The sequence below is a fragment of the Meriones unguiculatus genome, chromosome 11 (genome assembly GCF_030254825.1).
Source record: "Meriones unguiculatus strain TT.TT164.6M chromosome 11, Bangor_MerUng_6.1, whole genome shotgun sequence".
In the NCBI taxonomy this organism is placed as follows: domain Eukaryota; kingdom Metazoa; phylum Chordata; class Mammalia; order Rodentia; family Muridae; genus Meriones; species Meriones unguiculatus.
The window spans coordinates 33,244,665-33,260,492 of record NC_083359.1 but is presented as its reverse complement, the minus strand read 5'-3'; the positions used below and the strand labels follow the sequence as shown (position 1 = coordinate 33,260,492).

The 15,828-nt window shown below is 42.2% G+C and overlaps 1 protein-coding gene across 13 annotated transcripts in view; it reads right to left on the bottom strand.

Annotated features, from left to right (window-relative positions):
- Tenm2 (teneurin transmembrane protein 2) overlaps positions 1–15,828 on the bottom strand; it is a 1,501,569-nt gene that overhangs the window by 442,868 nt on the left and 1,042,873 nt on the right. Inside the window, exon 2 of one of the 13 annotated variants that reach the window (XM_060363861.1) lies at positions 7,828–7,910. The exons of the other annotated variants lie outside the window; for them this stretch is intronic. The gene's annotated coding sequence lies outside the window, so the exon portion shown is untranslated. The remainder of the gene's footprint in view (positions 1–7,827; positions 7,911–15,828) is intronic. 13 annotated transcript variants of the gene reach the window in all.

The window sequence follows — 15,828 nt, the reverse complement described above, 5'->3', positions numbered from 1 at the left end:
CCTACCTTAATAACCTCAGACAAACGTGCAGTTTGCACATGATAGTTGCTATTTCCAGGCTGCAAAGGAGATACAGAAGAGGCAAGGCATTCTTAGAATCCCAAGGAAGTCTCAGCTGTTGAGGGGAAAACAAACACCTATCAAATAGTTCCACATGTGCCTGTCCTGCCCCTTCGCTCTCTCACACATTTACCAAACAAACTGTAACAAACACTTCACAAGAACAGCACATACTGTAAAAGTGTGTATGTGGCAAGGGTTACACAGGCAGAGAAATTGGTGGATGCCTCATCCAGAATTGATAACTCAGCCAAGAGCTGCAGGATTTGGAATGTGAAGATAGAAGAAAGAAAAAGAAAAAAGCAGGTGTTGTGTTCAAAGACCAGGAGGAGAAAGATACTAGAGTGATGGAAAGAAGCAGAAAATGAGCCAGTGTACTTCAGACCAGGGGACACCAAGAAGAGGTAGAACGAGATAAAGCTGGAACGGTAGACTGGGGAGAAATTTATATCCCGGAACCCCTTGTAGGATTTTGATCTTTATCCAAAGAACAATGGCTCAGAGAGGCGTTTCAGGGGAAGGGGTGCACAAAGGAAGAGAAGAGACCAAAAATGGAAGTGTTAGTTAAGTGTCAGCCCTGGTTCTGGCTGAGAGGAGAAGATGCTATCAGTTGAGACAAACCCAGCCTCTTTACAGGTGCCCTTGTTCCTATTTCTAGTTTCCAGAGGACACCAATTCCTTCCCATTAAGTCCACTGGCATCCATGGCATCTCCTATTGCCTTGTTCTCTGCTTCTCCCTGTTGTTAAATCCTCTCTGTTGTTAAAGACAAGAAAGGAACACTAGCAGCAAAACACATTCTTTAAAGTTTTATTAATTATTTATTCGTGTGTGTGTGTGTGTGCGTGTACACATATGAACACGTGTATGTAGGTCCCTGAGGAGGCTAGAAGAGCATCATATTTTTCAGAGCTTCAGTTATAGGTATTTGTGAGCCACTCTGTGTGGGTGCTGGGAACCAAACTCAGGGCTTTTGCAAGAACAGCAAGTGCTCTTAACCACTGAGACATCTCTCCGGCAATGCCCCCTCCCAAATACATTCTTACTTGTATATATGCCTGCTGTAGAAGGTTTTTCCTCCCCCACTAGCTCCTGGAATAACAACTCAATTATTAGTTTACAAATACCTAGGTCATATAGTTAGGCTCTTTTCTGACTAGCTCATAACTTAAAATAACCCATTATACTGATTTACATTCTGCAACGTGCCTGGTTACCTTAGCTCCGGCACCATGCATCCATCTTTCTCACATCTTGCTGGCTGAATCTCACCTGGCTCTATCCCAGAATTCCTTCTGCCTGCCAGATGCCCCACCTATTTCCTGCTTCATCCATAGGCCATAGGTTTTTTTAATTGACAGTAGTTGAATCCATTTAGTATACACAAGAGATTCCTTCCTCATATGTCTGCCCTGTTTCTAAAGAAATTAGTTCTGTTTTGTTTTGGTGTTATTGTTGAGATAGAGTTTTGTGTAACTGAGGCTTTCCTCGAAGCTCTGATGTTCTTGCCTCTGCCTCCCAAGTGCTGAGATTAGGCTTGTACCACTATGCCCTGGCCCAGCTAGAGAATTATATCGTGTGTCTTGTGCCTCTTTTTCCTCTCTTTCCAACCTTCTGGAAACATGGCTTTTATCTCCATCACTTCAGTGACACAGTTCTCTTGATGGCCATTAGTCATCTCCAGTTATATATGTACGGCTCCCACTAATAGGGAGCTGCATTTAAAAGCATGACTCACTTTCATCTCCTTGAGTTCTCTCCTCCCTTTCATTTTGGGGCTTTTTATTCCCTTGGCTCCTCAATCTCATCATTCACAGTTGCCTTCAAGGCTTTCCCCATCCATTGGAACTTCTAATTCTGGATTTCTGACAATGGGAGCTGTGTCTGGGTCACCCACAAGCAGAATCTGACATGACTCACTGGGGGATTTCTCCCTTAAATTCTCCTCAAATTTACTCATGAGCCCCAGATCACCTAGATGATGATGTTATTTAAAAGACTCACCATTGGGAAGAACAGGTCTAAAATACTGTCTTTCCCCAAAATGGTTACATGAGAAAGGAGCTTTTGAGTTTGTTATCTGTTCCTGTCTCTCCTGTTCTTTCCATATGCTCACATATCAATCTTTCAAAACCTTAACTAAGAGATTACCACTTTGTTAAACAAACAAACAAACAAGTAAACCACCACCACAACAAAATACCTTCCCATCAGGGTGAGGATTTGTTGTCTTGACACCAAGGTCCATATTTGCCATACTTGCACTTTCTGCTCCCCATGCTAGCTTTTTGTTTTGCTTTGTTTTGTTTTGTTTTGTTTTCACTCACTCCCTGTCCCTAGACCTCGGGTCAACTTGATAATGTGCTCTACTCAGGGTTCTGGATCCTTGATTTGATTTTAAAAAAGGAACCTTCATTTAGGAATATTGTTAGAAATATAGCAAAGATGCAAACATAACTTCTACTACAGTCTTTCAAGGCAAACCTCTTCCCTCTGTAACTACTATCTAGTGTAAAAAGAGGCAATGCATAGTACCAGGGGCTGGCCTCTTGGTTTCATTCATTTGTATGCTACCTGCACAATGGACAGGATGTTGTGCTGAATCTAGCTTCTCTGCTGCTCTTCGGGTTTCAGTCCTTCTGGCTTTTTCTCAGTGTGGCTTTCCTTCTCTAACCTCCCAAGAACAGGTGTACCTTTTCTCCATGGCAACTTCCTGCTTGTGCAATGGTTCTGACTCCTAGGATGATCTTCTCCTCTTCCTCTTCCTCTTCCTTCTCCTCCTCTTCCACTTTCTCCCACTTTTTCTCCCCCCACCCCCCTCATTCTCCTTTGATGAAAGCTTCACCCAGGATACATACCTAATTATTTTCCTTTCGGGATTCATATTTTATCATTCTAACTTGACTCTCTTAGATACCCCCACGTCACCCCCTTAACCAGAACCCAGACACAACAATGTTCCCCAATAAGGGAATCATTAATATTGAGCATATATTTCTCCTAACATTCCCTTCTAAAGGAATCACTGATGGCTTGGCTTTTCTACGAGCTGAACACTTTTCAAATTAAGCCAGCAGGACCAGTGCAACTTACTTCCCTTTAACGTTCATCGCCAAAAGAAGTACTTTTGAAACAAGCATGCAGTTTGTTGAGTCCAAAGGAAATGTTTGTGTCTCTCAGACAGGAGTTCTATCTGGCAGACACGTGCCACTTGTAGCACTGGCGTCACCCATACCTAATCTGGCACAGCTTCAGATCCCATCTGGGTTCAGAGTGGTCTGGTGGGTGACATATCTCCTGTAATATATTCTTCAATTAAATAGGTAGATAGAAATAGAATTTAAATATTCAGGAATAATAATTGTTGGGGAGAGGAGCCCTAAGCGATATTCCTCACTGTCTATCATTTTTCTATTCTTACTTCTCAAATTTAGGGCTTATTAACATTTTTCTAATATTTCTCTCCAAGCAGGCAGAAAGGTGAAGGCAGAAGTGAAACCAGAAGAGTTACAAAGTTATGGCAGGCTGCCCTACACTCCTCCATGTTTAGCTCTCTATACGTGCTTGCTTCTGGATGTTTCTTAGGGCCAAACTATAGTTGGTGAGATGACGCATTAACATGTGCCTCACTCCAAAGACAGAAAAAAAAAATAACCAGGAAGAAGTAAAAATTGAAAAAGAATAATAAATATTTATTAAGCGCTTGTCATAACCTATTAAATTTGACTATGTAATGACTACAGTTTTATCCTTTAGTCTATTAAAAATGCCCTCAATCCATTTCCTGAAGATATTACTACTATAGCCCTCATTTCACAGACGGAAAAGTAAGAATCGGAGATGTCGTTTGTTTAGAATCAGTCAGTAGAAAGTAGTGGGGTCTAGATTTGAACCTGATTTTCCTTTGTTTTTTAAGGCTCCGTTTGTACCCCAAAGAGAAGGGAAGGGAAGAGGGGAGAAGGTGAGGAAAGGTAACAAAACTGAAATTTCAACTCCAGATTTAATTTCACCCGTGAAGGGCAAAAAATCTCTTTAAAGCTTTAAGCACTCGTAGAGGCTCTTTCAGCCCACCCTGCCTACTTTTAAAAGCCAGAAAGAACATGTCCCCCCACCCCCCAATGTTCTTGGAGAATCCAGGGAGCGTGGGTGTAGAGAAAAGAATGATTTTCTTGCCCTGTATGCTTTCCCTACAGCAGAGTGGGCAGAAGGAAAGAGACAAAATGGAGAGCCCAATTAGGGCTGGAAACCTCCGAAGAGAAAGGCTCCTGCAGAAGCCGTGAAAATAGTGCCGCTGTACAACAGAACTCTTTCCATAACATCGCACATGTCGGCATGGATATTATCATGCAAATGCCTGTTAACAGACTCTTACCTCCTGGGGTAAAAATAAGTCACCTTAAAAAAAAAAAAGAGTCAGTAAAGCCCTCCATGCAGATTTATATGACCTCTGGTAACCGCTCCCAGGGAGCTGTTATGTTCTATTGTGTGAAGCCAGCTTAGGAGAAAGTCTCCAAACTTAAGGATGTATGCAACTGTTTTTTGTGGCTCCCGAGGAGCTATTAGAGTCAGTGAGGTGGACAGAGCATGTCGTCTTTTCTCTTCAAGGAACACTCTAGAGCCACATGGAGCTCTCTTGTCTCCTGATGCCCCTGCCTGGGTTATGTCTTAAAAACACCTTTCTGCACAGGTGATAGTGACTGGGTAAGAGATACCAAAGAGAGGGGGTGGGCACCACCTCCAGCAAGGGCCACTAGGCTCTGCCATCACCCACAAGTTAACTCTCAAGCCAGGGCTAAGGAACGGCTGGCACTGGGTAGGCTATAATGACACCATCTTATCCATTACCACATTTTTTTCCCTAAAGGAAAACCGAGTTGAAAAGAAACTACCAGGAAGGCTCGGGTTTGGATTTGCTGAAGTGATCCACAGATTCCCAGGACCAGAAGACACAGACAGCTCCCAGAAATGTCTAAGGCAGGCTATGAGACTTGTGGCCATCTTTACTGAGTTTTCACTTGTCCTCATTTAACAGAGTTATGGGCAGAAGAAAGAGTTCTATCTTCAGTGTGAGAAAAGCAATATTTAGAGCTTGCTATTCAGTGGCAAGTGGCATTCACCCTTCCCTTTTGGAGGTGAAAATATGAGGAGCTGAAAAGCCTGTTTCCCAGAAATGCATATATAATGCTACCTCAGAACTGCTGCTTTCCCTTACACTCCACATGACCGGGAGACACACAGGGGCACAACTCGCATGTCAGGCTGTTTGCTGGTTCGAAAACACTGGAAATCCAGATATTCTGGCATAGAGAATATTTTTAAATAAGGCCCACTCTATTCAAACTTTTAAAAGGAATGTTTAAGTTCAACAAAACAGGTGTGCTCCCTTAAATAGTAAGAGAAAGACTAAAATTCCCTTCTCAGTTTCTAATTATAAATTAGAGATGCGCTGCTGATATTTTGAGTTCCATTTCTTTTTGGTCTGTGTGGTGTGCAACTGACGAGTCATTCACTCCTTCCCTCCATATACATCGACTAAGAACTTCTTGCATGTCATTCCAGCATTTGCTATGCACTGTATGGAATGCTCAGACATCCTATAAGTAATATGCGTTATATTATACATTAAATAAACAGGTATGTAAAGGCACATACACACATACCCAGAACATATAATACAGTCCCTGTGTTTAAGAGTTTCCAGTGTACTAAAGGGAATTAAAAAGCACATAAAACCCTGAAGTACTTCAGCCAAAACATCACTAGAAACCTTTTTTATTAAGTATGTGGTGCCTCAGCAGACAAATGCTACGGATTTTACAGAGACTCTCTCTTTAGACACTTGGGGTTTACAATCCAAGCCAAAAACACCCTCAGGGGGCAGTTATTGATATGTTATAGACACAGATAAATAGAAACCTTTGGCAGTGATGTGAATGGCCATGCGATTCTGAGTCCTGTTCTAAGGTTTGGGGTGAAAAATGAAAGACAAAGGCATATTTTTCACTGGATTACAAATAAAGGAAAATCCATGAGGTCGTTGAATGTCTGCCCTGCCAGGATGGAGAAGCATTCTCTGTTCAATACTGAAAGCAGTTGATGGAGAGGCTCTGTTTACAGACAATGCTGCCTTGTAGCAATACCACCGCCCGGCGCTTAGGGTGGATGGTCTTTGTGGGCACGAGGTGGGGAGGAGCTTACAGAGGGGGATGCCAGTGACTTGAAGCCATGCCTTTTCTCTTCACATCCGTTATCCCTCTATCCTGCCATCCCTGGCTTCTAGGGATGGTGCAAGATGACAAAGTCAGTGCTGGGATCCACGGGTTACAGGCACAGCCTCCCTCTTTTCTTCTCTGGAGGGTGCAGGCACTTCAGCTTGTATGTGGCTAGGTTTGCTTTGGGGCACGGACCATCTGAAGGGCCATTATTCCTCCCTCTATTTTGGTTCCTCTGTGTTAAAAACTGATGTTCTGGCAGTTGGAGAAGGCAAGCGTGTGCATTTTCTAAGTCGGAATCATGCAGAGCCGAACATCGTTTTTCCCAAATAAAAGTTCTGCTTTCAGAATTTCAGTGGGCATGTTCCTTTTTATAACTTAAAAGTTTCTGGTCTGTATTAACAGTTTCTTTCACCAGCTTAGTCTCTTCCATTTTTTTTTTTTTTCCAGCTGCAGGCTCGGCCAGTGTGACTTCTTTTGTGCCTGGCTTTAAACAGTCTAAGAAACAGACCGCATTCTGCCATCAATCCATGCAGAGAAATCTTACTGACAGAATGGAGGCATCAAAGCCAGGGCATGGCTTCATCATATCTTTTTTAAGCCTGCTTTTTATTTTGTCTGATAGTAACAAAAATTTATACTCAAAGAGCTGAACTACAAGTTAAATCAAGAAGCCAGCCAATGAGTAACTCACACCCCTTGCTGCTATTTCTTTATCTGTAAGCTATGATGGTATAGAGTACCCATTTGAACATTTAAAGCAGGAACACATGGAAAATTGCAACAAAAACAATGCTGGCTAACATTTATTAAGCATGTATTATGTTTCAGGATTTGTGCTGAGTATGATCTTCTTAATAAGAACCTTCTGGAAATGAAACAACTTCAAAAGTCCCGTATTACCCTGCTGGTATCTGAGCAAGGATTGGAGGAAGCCATTCTGACTGCATATTACACATTCTTAAATAGTTTTATGCATTTGCCTTAAGGATGAGGGAACATTACTGAGTTTGAAAATACACAAATGAAACTACACAGTAGGTTGGCTTATTAATGGGCAGTTGCCTACAATCAAAAGAAAAGTATTCAAAGAAAGCAGAGCCAGCTCAAGTGACTGCATAGCTGCTGTAATAGCCACCAGAAACAGGGCGTTGAAAATAGGTACCATAGCCAGGTGGTGGTGGTTCACACCTTTAATCTCAGCACTTGGAAGACAGAGCAAGGTAGATCTCTGTGAGTTCAAAGCCAGCCTGGTCTACAGAGCGAGTTCCAGGACAGCCAGAGCTATACAGAGAAAACCTGTCTCTCTGAAGAGAGAAAGAAAGAGAGAAGAAAGAGAGAGAGAGAGAGAGAGGGAGAGGCCACCCATCATGAAAGAGGATTGTTCTATGGATCAGGAGTAAGCCAGATTGCCTGGGCTGGCCCGAGGAGAAAAGCCGGGATCTGCTTTTGAACTTGTTTGGGGCTACCATCAGCTCTCCTCCACAAGCCAAGGAAGATGTGAACTTAGCTTTGTGGACACACAGGAAGTGGGTAAGGGCAAAGTAGCCACTGACCTTTACCATGCTCAGGTTCTGTTATCGAGTATTCCTCCAGACAGAGCTGTGATGACCCCACTTTGATGTTGGCAACAGACACCCTGGGCAGAGGTTAGGCAAACAAGAGTAAGGACGTTAAATGATTGCAATTTTTAGCCTTGCCATCCCTTTTGAGGCCTATTCTGCTTCTCTGCTTCATTAATACCTACATTCAACCAGGACACATTTATAAACCAACCATGCTTGACATAGGATGCAGTGTTTATGAAACACAAAAATCTTCAAAATCACAGGTCTTGATGTTATGTGGAACAAAGGACAGCAGTAGAGCTGAGGTCCACATTGGCCAAAATGTGCAACCCTGACCTTCCATGAGGAATAGAGTTTGCTAGAACTCAATCTCACAATTTCACATGCATGTAGGTAAGAAAACAAGACTCTTTGTGAAAAGGGAATGATGCGTAAGACTTCCAGGCTCTGTAATTTAGAAGCATTGTTCTTCTATCATAGAACCAAGTACTGGACCGTGATAGCACACAGATGAGCATCTTTCTGATGATGAAGGCTTTGCTGTTACCAAACCTCACATTGCCTTAACTAATAAATAGCCTATACAAAGGTTTGCAGAAGAATCACCCTATGCTGAGATTTGCCACCAGGACTTTCCAGGAACCTAGATATCTCTCTTCCTTCCAAGGTCTTTCTAAGTACCTCGACTGTAGTGCCTGTGGCTTGTAGATACCATCAATAAATACCACCAACACTGCACCATGACAATGAGCGGCAAACAAGATATTTTTCTTTGTAAAGTAGATTTCCTAAGAAAGAATTTCTTACTATAAATCAATTTATGATCTATGCGTTTCAAGGAATTTCATAATGTGAAGGATCTATGAAGGCAACTCACTCGCATAACAGTCAGGTGTCACCTCTCATGAGGTAGGCACTATTTTGAGACCTTGTACCTACCACGTAGCCTTAAATCATACTCCCCAAAATTACTTTAGAGGGAAAGCTAAGGTAAAGTAGGTAGCCCATGACCAAAAAAAGCTCCTTAATTATGGAAGAATCTGAACATATTATCCAACATTGAAACTAAGACTATAATCACATACACTTTTCCTCAGTAAGTCAAGGCTGTCCAATAGAAAAGGCACAGACTACCCTCTAACTTGTATGGCCATATACTATAATTCAAAACAGATTTCATTTTAGTGCTACCATTTTTACAAGCATACCAAGGACAAAGGATGCCATATGATAGGTTGAGGAGAGCACTGCCTCAAAATGCAAAGTCACCTGTGTGGCTCCATGTCTGTCACAGTGATGGTGGACATGTAGGTTCTCACACAATGCTCTCCACCTTGCACTAACAATCCCCAGCTTTTTATTAGGGGTTATGTCTCACGGCAATAACTTGGACCAACGTGTACTTTAACTAGTCTAAGTACTCATCAAGAAGACTAGTCAAGGAGACTAAGAACTAGTCTCCATGGCCAGGATAAAGACCACCTTGCCCCTGCAACCATGTTATTCTTAAGGGCTGTCTCCGTTCCCAGGTAACGGGAACACACCAGAATGCTTCACTGTCAAAGAAAGTATGACATTCCCCTGCATGGAGAACTCAGGGAGACACATGCTAGGCAGGCCTGAATAAACAGAGCTGGAAGACAGAGCTTGTTAGAACTATTAGAACAGAGCAGTACTGTTGTTTCTGAGACCACTAGTAGACCAAATGACTTCCTGGTGGGAGAGTCAGGTTCCAACGAAATAAGAAAGGGAAACATGAGAGATATCTATCTTTCTTCCACATGAAGTAAAAGGAGGAACATGACTGAGGAGAAGGAAGAAGAAAATATGAGCTCTTGGGCTAGAGAAATGGCTCAGAGGTTAAGAGCACTGCTTGCTCTTCCAGAGGTCACAAGTTCAATTCCCAGCAACTACATGGTGACTCCCAACCATCCATAATGAAATCTGGTGCCCTCTTCCTGGCATTCAGGTGTACATGCAGGCATAATGTTGTATACATAATAAATACATAAATCTTAAAAAAAAGAAGAAAATAAGAGCTCTTAGATTCAACTAGCCATGAATTTCTCTATTATCTTGGTCTAATCATTTCCTTAAAAAAAAAAAAAAGTCAAGTTCAAGTTTCACCAGTGGTAATGGTACAAGTAGGAAAAAAAATCAATTACTTGTGAAGAGATTTCTCAATGAAAAAAGGAAGTTAAGCACCAATGCCTTTTAAAAATTATTTTTTGAAAATCAAACCAGAAAGACCTGACAAAGTACTCGGCAAGAGACAGGGCTTGGCCTGAAGAATTTTTCTCTGTGTTCCCAGTCCTGCCAATATCATATAGCCTGATAGAACAGGGTTTGGGATCCTGAACTGTAGATGTTATATGAGCAAAGCAAGCAGAGTACTTGGTAGTTAATCAATGCTTAATCCCTAGTGAAGAGCCTGGGACTACAAGGTGAGAGACAAAACAGAGATCTTTAGCAGTTGAAATTTAAGAGATTGTACTGATTTGCGTTTGTCTTCCGATAGATCTAGAGGGTTGTTAGTTGTGGCCTTAGGACCCTATCTACAGCCCATTCGTAGGTCACAGTTGGAAGAAACGCTCTGAAGAGGGTACAAAGGACACCACATGCACTATTGTGATTGCTGCCTGTTAAGTCCCTCTCCCGTTCGTGAATTGTGTTTTAACTTTTCTTGTTTTGTTTTTTTTTTTTTTCAAGAGAGAGTTTCATTGTGTAACAGCCTTGACTTCCTGGAACTCACACTGTAGCCCAGGTTGGCCTTGAATTTACAGTGGTCATCCTGTCTCTGCCTCCTAAGTGCTGGGATCAAACGCATGCAACACCACATCCAGGTATCAATTTATTTTTATCCTATTCCCCCATCAGGACCTGCAGTGACCAGACTACCTCATGGCTGATCAGTTTATTCCTTGCTCCAAGATGAAGAAACTGAATGAGAAAAAGACTCATGACTTAATTTATTCCAATTTGACTCACTGTGAGATCTATGCCGCTTGTATTTGGAAAGAAATAGATGCTCCCCTAAAACCGAGCTGAATGTATTAAGAAAGATAGCTATGGAAGCCTAGACCTACTTGTGTTGACAAGTAAGTCAAGAGAGAAAATAAAACCAAGAGGCAAAACACTCAAAACCAGCTTTCCTTTTATCTAGAGTTTTCCACTCTTATAGTTATGGGGGGAAAGGCAATGATTTTTCCTTAATTTTTTGCTAAAGCAAGTTGGAGTCCAGCAACTGTTATTCGTGAGAGAATCTGTCTAATATGATAAGCAGAGACATTCTGCATAGGTATGGTACCAGAGGCATTAAAAGCTGATTTTTTCAAGCTAGAAATTGAACATTAAAAATGTCATTCTTGCTGTACCAGAGACAAAGAAAAATATCAATGAAAAATTTGAAGAGTTGGAGTACACTGGGCAAGGAGAGTTTGCATGCTACATTCTGAATTTTCCCTTCTATAAAACTAGGAAAAGAATTAATTTAGGCTCTATAAATGGAAGGCTATAGAATAAAGTCAGCCCATGAATATGTTTTATTTAACAACATCCCCCTTACCCTGCATAGCTTGTCATATAAGACAAAGCAAGAAACAGGTTTTATGATGAGGTAAAGCATGAAATAAATTAGATTTGGCAGGTCCTCCTTAGCCAGTGGTTCTCAATCTGTTGGTTGAGAGCCCTTTGCAGCCACGTATCAGTAGTTTTGCATATCAGATATTTACATCACGATTCATAACAGCAGCAAAATTACAAGTTATGAAGTAGCAACAAATAGATTTGTGGTAGGGGCCACTACAACATGAAGAGCTGTATTAAAGGACTGCAGCATTAGGAGGGTTGAGAACCATGGCCCTAAACACTAGAGTTTGCAGTCTCTGAACCACAGTTCTCATGGGAAGTTATAGGACCAGCATTGAATGATTTTTGTCTCTAACTTAATCCCAATGTTTGAATTTATAATGTATGGCAGTTTCTCTTATTTACCACTAATTTCTTGATTCTTCTAGAATTTAGTGCAATGCATTTTGTCTATATTCACACCCCAGCTCTTTTCCTTAACTCCTCCCAGATCCACCCCTCCCCCCTCTATCTGAAATATGGCACTTTCTAACGGCCAGGCAGATTTGAAGAGGGAGAAGTCATGGTTAGCACACGTACCTAGTCACACTGCTGTGTAGACTCTATAAAGTTACTGTCCTGGGGATTTTTCTATTGATGAGGGGACTGTGCATACATTCAAGACATGGATGCTATTGGAGTATCCCACAGGGCCTGTATCTCAGCAATCAATCCATCTGACTTCTCCACTGCTTCCCCTTTTCCTGCAGGGCTGGAAATCAATTGTGTGTTAGCTGCTTTCTAGGTCTGAATCCAGAGATCCTTGGAATTGAAATGCATATCGTTTCATTAGCTACATCAACAAAGGAGGGGGAAAAATGGAAAGAAAGAAACTTCCTTAAGACAATTTCCCCCACATGAAGTATGCAGTAAAGAGTGGTTCACTTCTCTTCTCACAGCAGTGAGGGAAAAAGGGGAACAAATAAAACCATTCTAGCGATTATATTAAATCACATCATATGTGTCCAGAGATGAGGGTGGGCTAGGCTTTAGGAAATGGGAGAGAAAAACTCGCTATGTACGTAAATCCTCTAGCATACATGCCTTGGCAGGCACGCTGTATAGTAGAGGGGGAAAAATTCTATTTTAAGAATTAAATATGTGAAATTTTTTCTTGTTCAGATTGGCTCAAAATACCATACAGGGCTGCATTAATGAAGATTAAGTATATTTAGATAGAATAATTCAAAAGACCTTATCAATTTGGCACCGTTTCCTTCTAAATTGAAAAAAAAAACTTAATTTAACTGGATATAGATGCATTCCCAGATTTATTGAAATAGTTTTGAGTTGAATACACTGAGTGGGAGTCACAAATCATTCGTTGCTGGTTTGGATTCTCTAGCTTGAACTGAAACCCAAATAATGCAAGCTCTCAATTTAGTGTGATTCTCTGAAGAGATAGCGGTACACATTTTGATATTTCTTGCCACTGGGTGACATCCCTGTTAACCTTCTTTTCACCCCCTTTTTTGGGAACAAAAGAATTACAGTGACGAATGCAAATGCAAGGAGGCTGGCTGGCACGAAAATATTTTTGGCACCTGAAAGACACATCACTCTCTACCCTAGAGAAGGTTAAAAGCAGGTGAGATGAGACCACTAGGTCCAAAGAACCTTCAGACAGCAGGCACCGTATTAGCCTTCGTCTCGGCTGTGCCATCACATTTAGAGTTTACATTATTTAAATATGCAATTAGTCTTGAAACAGAAAGGTGAGCGATTTACATAAAAGTGTTAAAATGCTCAAACTACCTTCAGGAAAAGGAGGAGGAAGAGGAGAGGTGGGAGAGGAAGAAGCAAGCATTAAGCTCTTACTGCATGTGTTCCAAGCTGGCCTCCTATATCTTATTATTTTATATTTCCACATACTCCTAAGTACTTTCCCCAAATTAAAAAAAAAGAGGGGTGGGAGCACCCAAAATGTTTTTATGTTTCTACTGTCTTTCCCATTTCATAGAAGAAGAAATGGAGGCTTTGAAAAATTAAGCAGTTTTTCCAAAGTTAAACGTTCTAAGTAATTGGGTTTAGAGTTGAATTTGATGGTGACTCTTCCACCCTGGGTGTATCTACTGTTTCTGGATCCCTGACACTGGTCACCTGCAGAAAGTTCTACAGGGTTCTCGGTACAGGAGCCAGGAGGCTTTGCCTTGTGGCTGACTCAGTCACTTTTGTAATCTCCCAGCTTTCCTCTCACTGAGTCACAAGCCTTGACTGATACTACTCATCACCAGCCAGAGTATTCGGGACACACTGTATCCTTAAAATTGACTAAGGCCTTGCTGAATCTGTGCGATTTCTCATCAAGACCAAATGGTTTGCCGATAAGCAAAAACCCTTTCAGATATTGGTCGACAGTATTTTAACAGAAACAAGCTGGTGGTTTGGAATCCAACCTTTCTTCGTTCTCCCAGGGCTGAGAGCAACTTTGTAAGGTCAGCAGGCTGGGCTAATGAATGGAGGAGCGGCCTTGGCATCCACGAGGCTGAGGAGTGGCTGCACTTTCTCCTTGTCTTAAGTGCACACTGCCCTGGCAACTAACTGCGTTAACGAGTTTCCTGGGGATTGGACCTGGAGCTGCAGAGGGCTTGTTAAACCGGGGTTCAGAAACCCTTCCTACTGCAATGTCATCCTCCGCTCCCCAGTGGTGGAATCCGTTGCTGGTGCCATGTGGGTCTGCCCCGCAGCGCCCACTGGTCAGCGGCAAACACGACTCCCTCCTGCCCTGCAGCGCCCCCAGCCTGGCCCTCACCAGCTCCCACACAGCACGTGACCCTTTCTCCTTGGACTTGCCAAGTAGGTTGAACCCGGTGTTCGGCGCTGATGAACACAACCATCCTGCGGGGATGGAGTGGAAAACAAACAAAAACAAAAGGGAAGGGGGGAAAATCCCTTCTACAGTGGGAGCTGATCGATGCTTCATCTTCCACGGTGAGAGCAGAGACGGCTATTTCACTCACATCCAAAAGCACCGGTCCTTTGTGCTTTGAGAATGCACAAAGAAGAAACTGTTCCCTCGGTTTTGAGCAGAGGAGGCACCGGGTGCGTCAGATGATCATAAAAAATGCAAGCCCAGAGAGGCTTGTATCTGATGATTAGCAGCAGGGCGAACAAGGCTCCAGTCACGAGATTTGGTGACTCTTGTCTGGCATAAGCTACCAAGCTCGGCAGACTGTCTGTGTTGGCTACAATCTGACAGCTGGTTGATTGACCCACATGCTTGCCTTTTAAACCAGAGCAGCCTTTCCATAGCGGACCTATTTTCCATGAGCAGTATTTTAGGCTGAGGTGGGGAAAATGAAAAGCTAGTAATTCCTTAGTGAAAAGATGAAAAAAGTACCCAAAAGGCAGCTAAGAGGACTTTTGTCTCTTTAATTGCTCTCTTTTCTGTTTGACTATTCCCCTGTAGTGTGTGTGTGTGTGTGTGTGTGTGAGGGGTGTTGTTTTGTTTTTTACATTCTTCTCTCTAAATACTGAAACCTTCCATTCACCTGTACTTCTGATAAAGTCGGGGTTGAAGAAGCTTGTATCACAAAGGGCTCAACTTGGAGATGAGTTCAGAGCCTTTGAGGTGCGGTGAGAGCAAATTGCTTCCTATGTTCCCAGGACTGCAGGTGGACATCTATGAGAGGAGGGACAGCCAACTGCACTGACAGGCTAAATCCTGTCTCACGGGCCCACTAGCCATGGCCGGAGCTTGTTCCTTCTAAGAACCCTTACATCCACGTGGAAGACACTTAATCTTCCCTGTCTCTTGAATAAATTCTAAGAGCGATATTCAGAATTACCATACACCCACTTGATCTCCTTTGTTCCTTCTTTCTACTTCCAGCAAACAAGTTTATCGTGGGCATCGCAATTGCTGTTGGGGCTGTAGAGATGACTCGGTGGCTAAGAATGTTTGCTGCTCCTCTAAAGACCAGAGTTTGGATCTCACTCAGCCCCCAGCTCAGCCTGCTTTCAACCTTCTGTAACGGTAGACACCCCCCACTATCTTCTGTGAGATACCCCTCCACTCCCCGTACATAATTCAAAACAATAAAACAAATAAAATTTAAAAATTAAAATTATTCTAGGCTGCAGAGCTAGATTCTACGGATGTACCAAATGAGTATTTTCTGCAATCCCTGGCTCCCATACAATTTGTTTTTGTTGACCTCCTTTAAATAGCATTTTGACTTTCATGCCACGGCATTGGCATTGGTGTTACCATTTACTAAAGATTCATTTTTTAAAAGCCACTCAGTTATCTTATTTAAATTAGCACATTTGAATAACTTCCTTCACTACATTGTCGCACTGGGGAACTTAACATTTTTACCCCCAAACAGAAAGTAATGACACATAAAACACAACAGATGA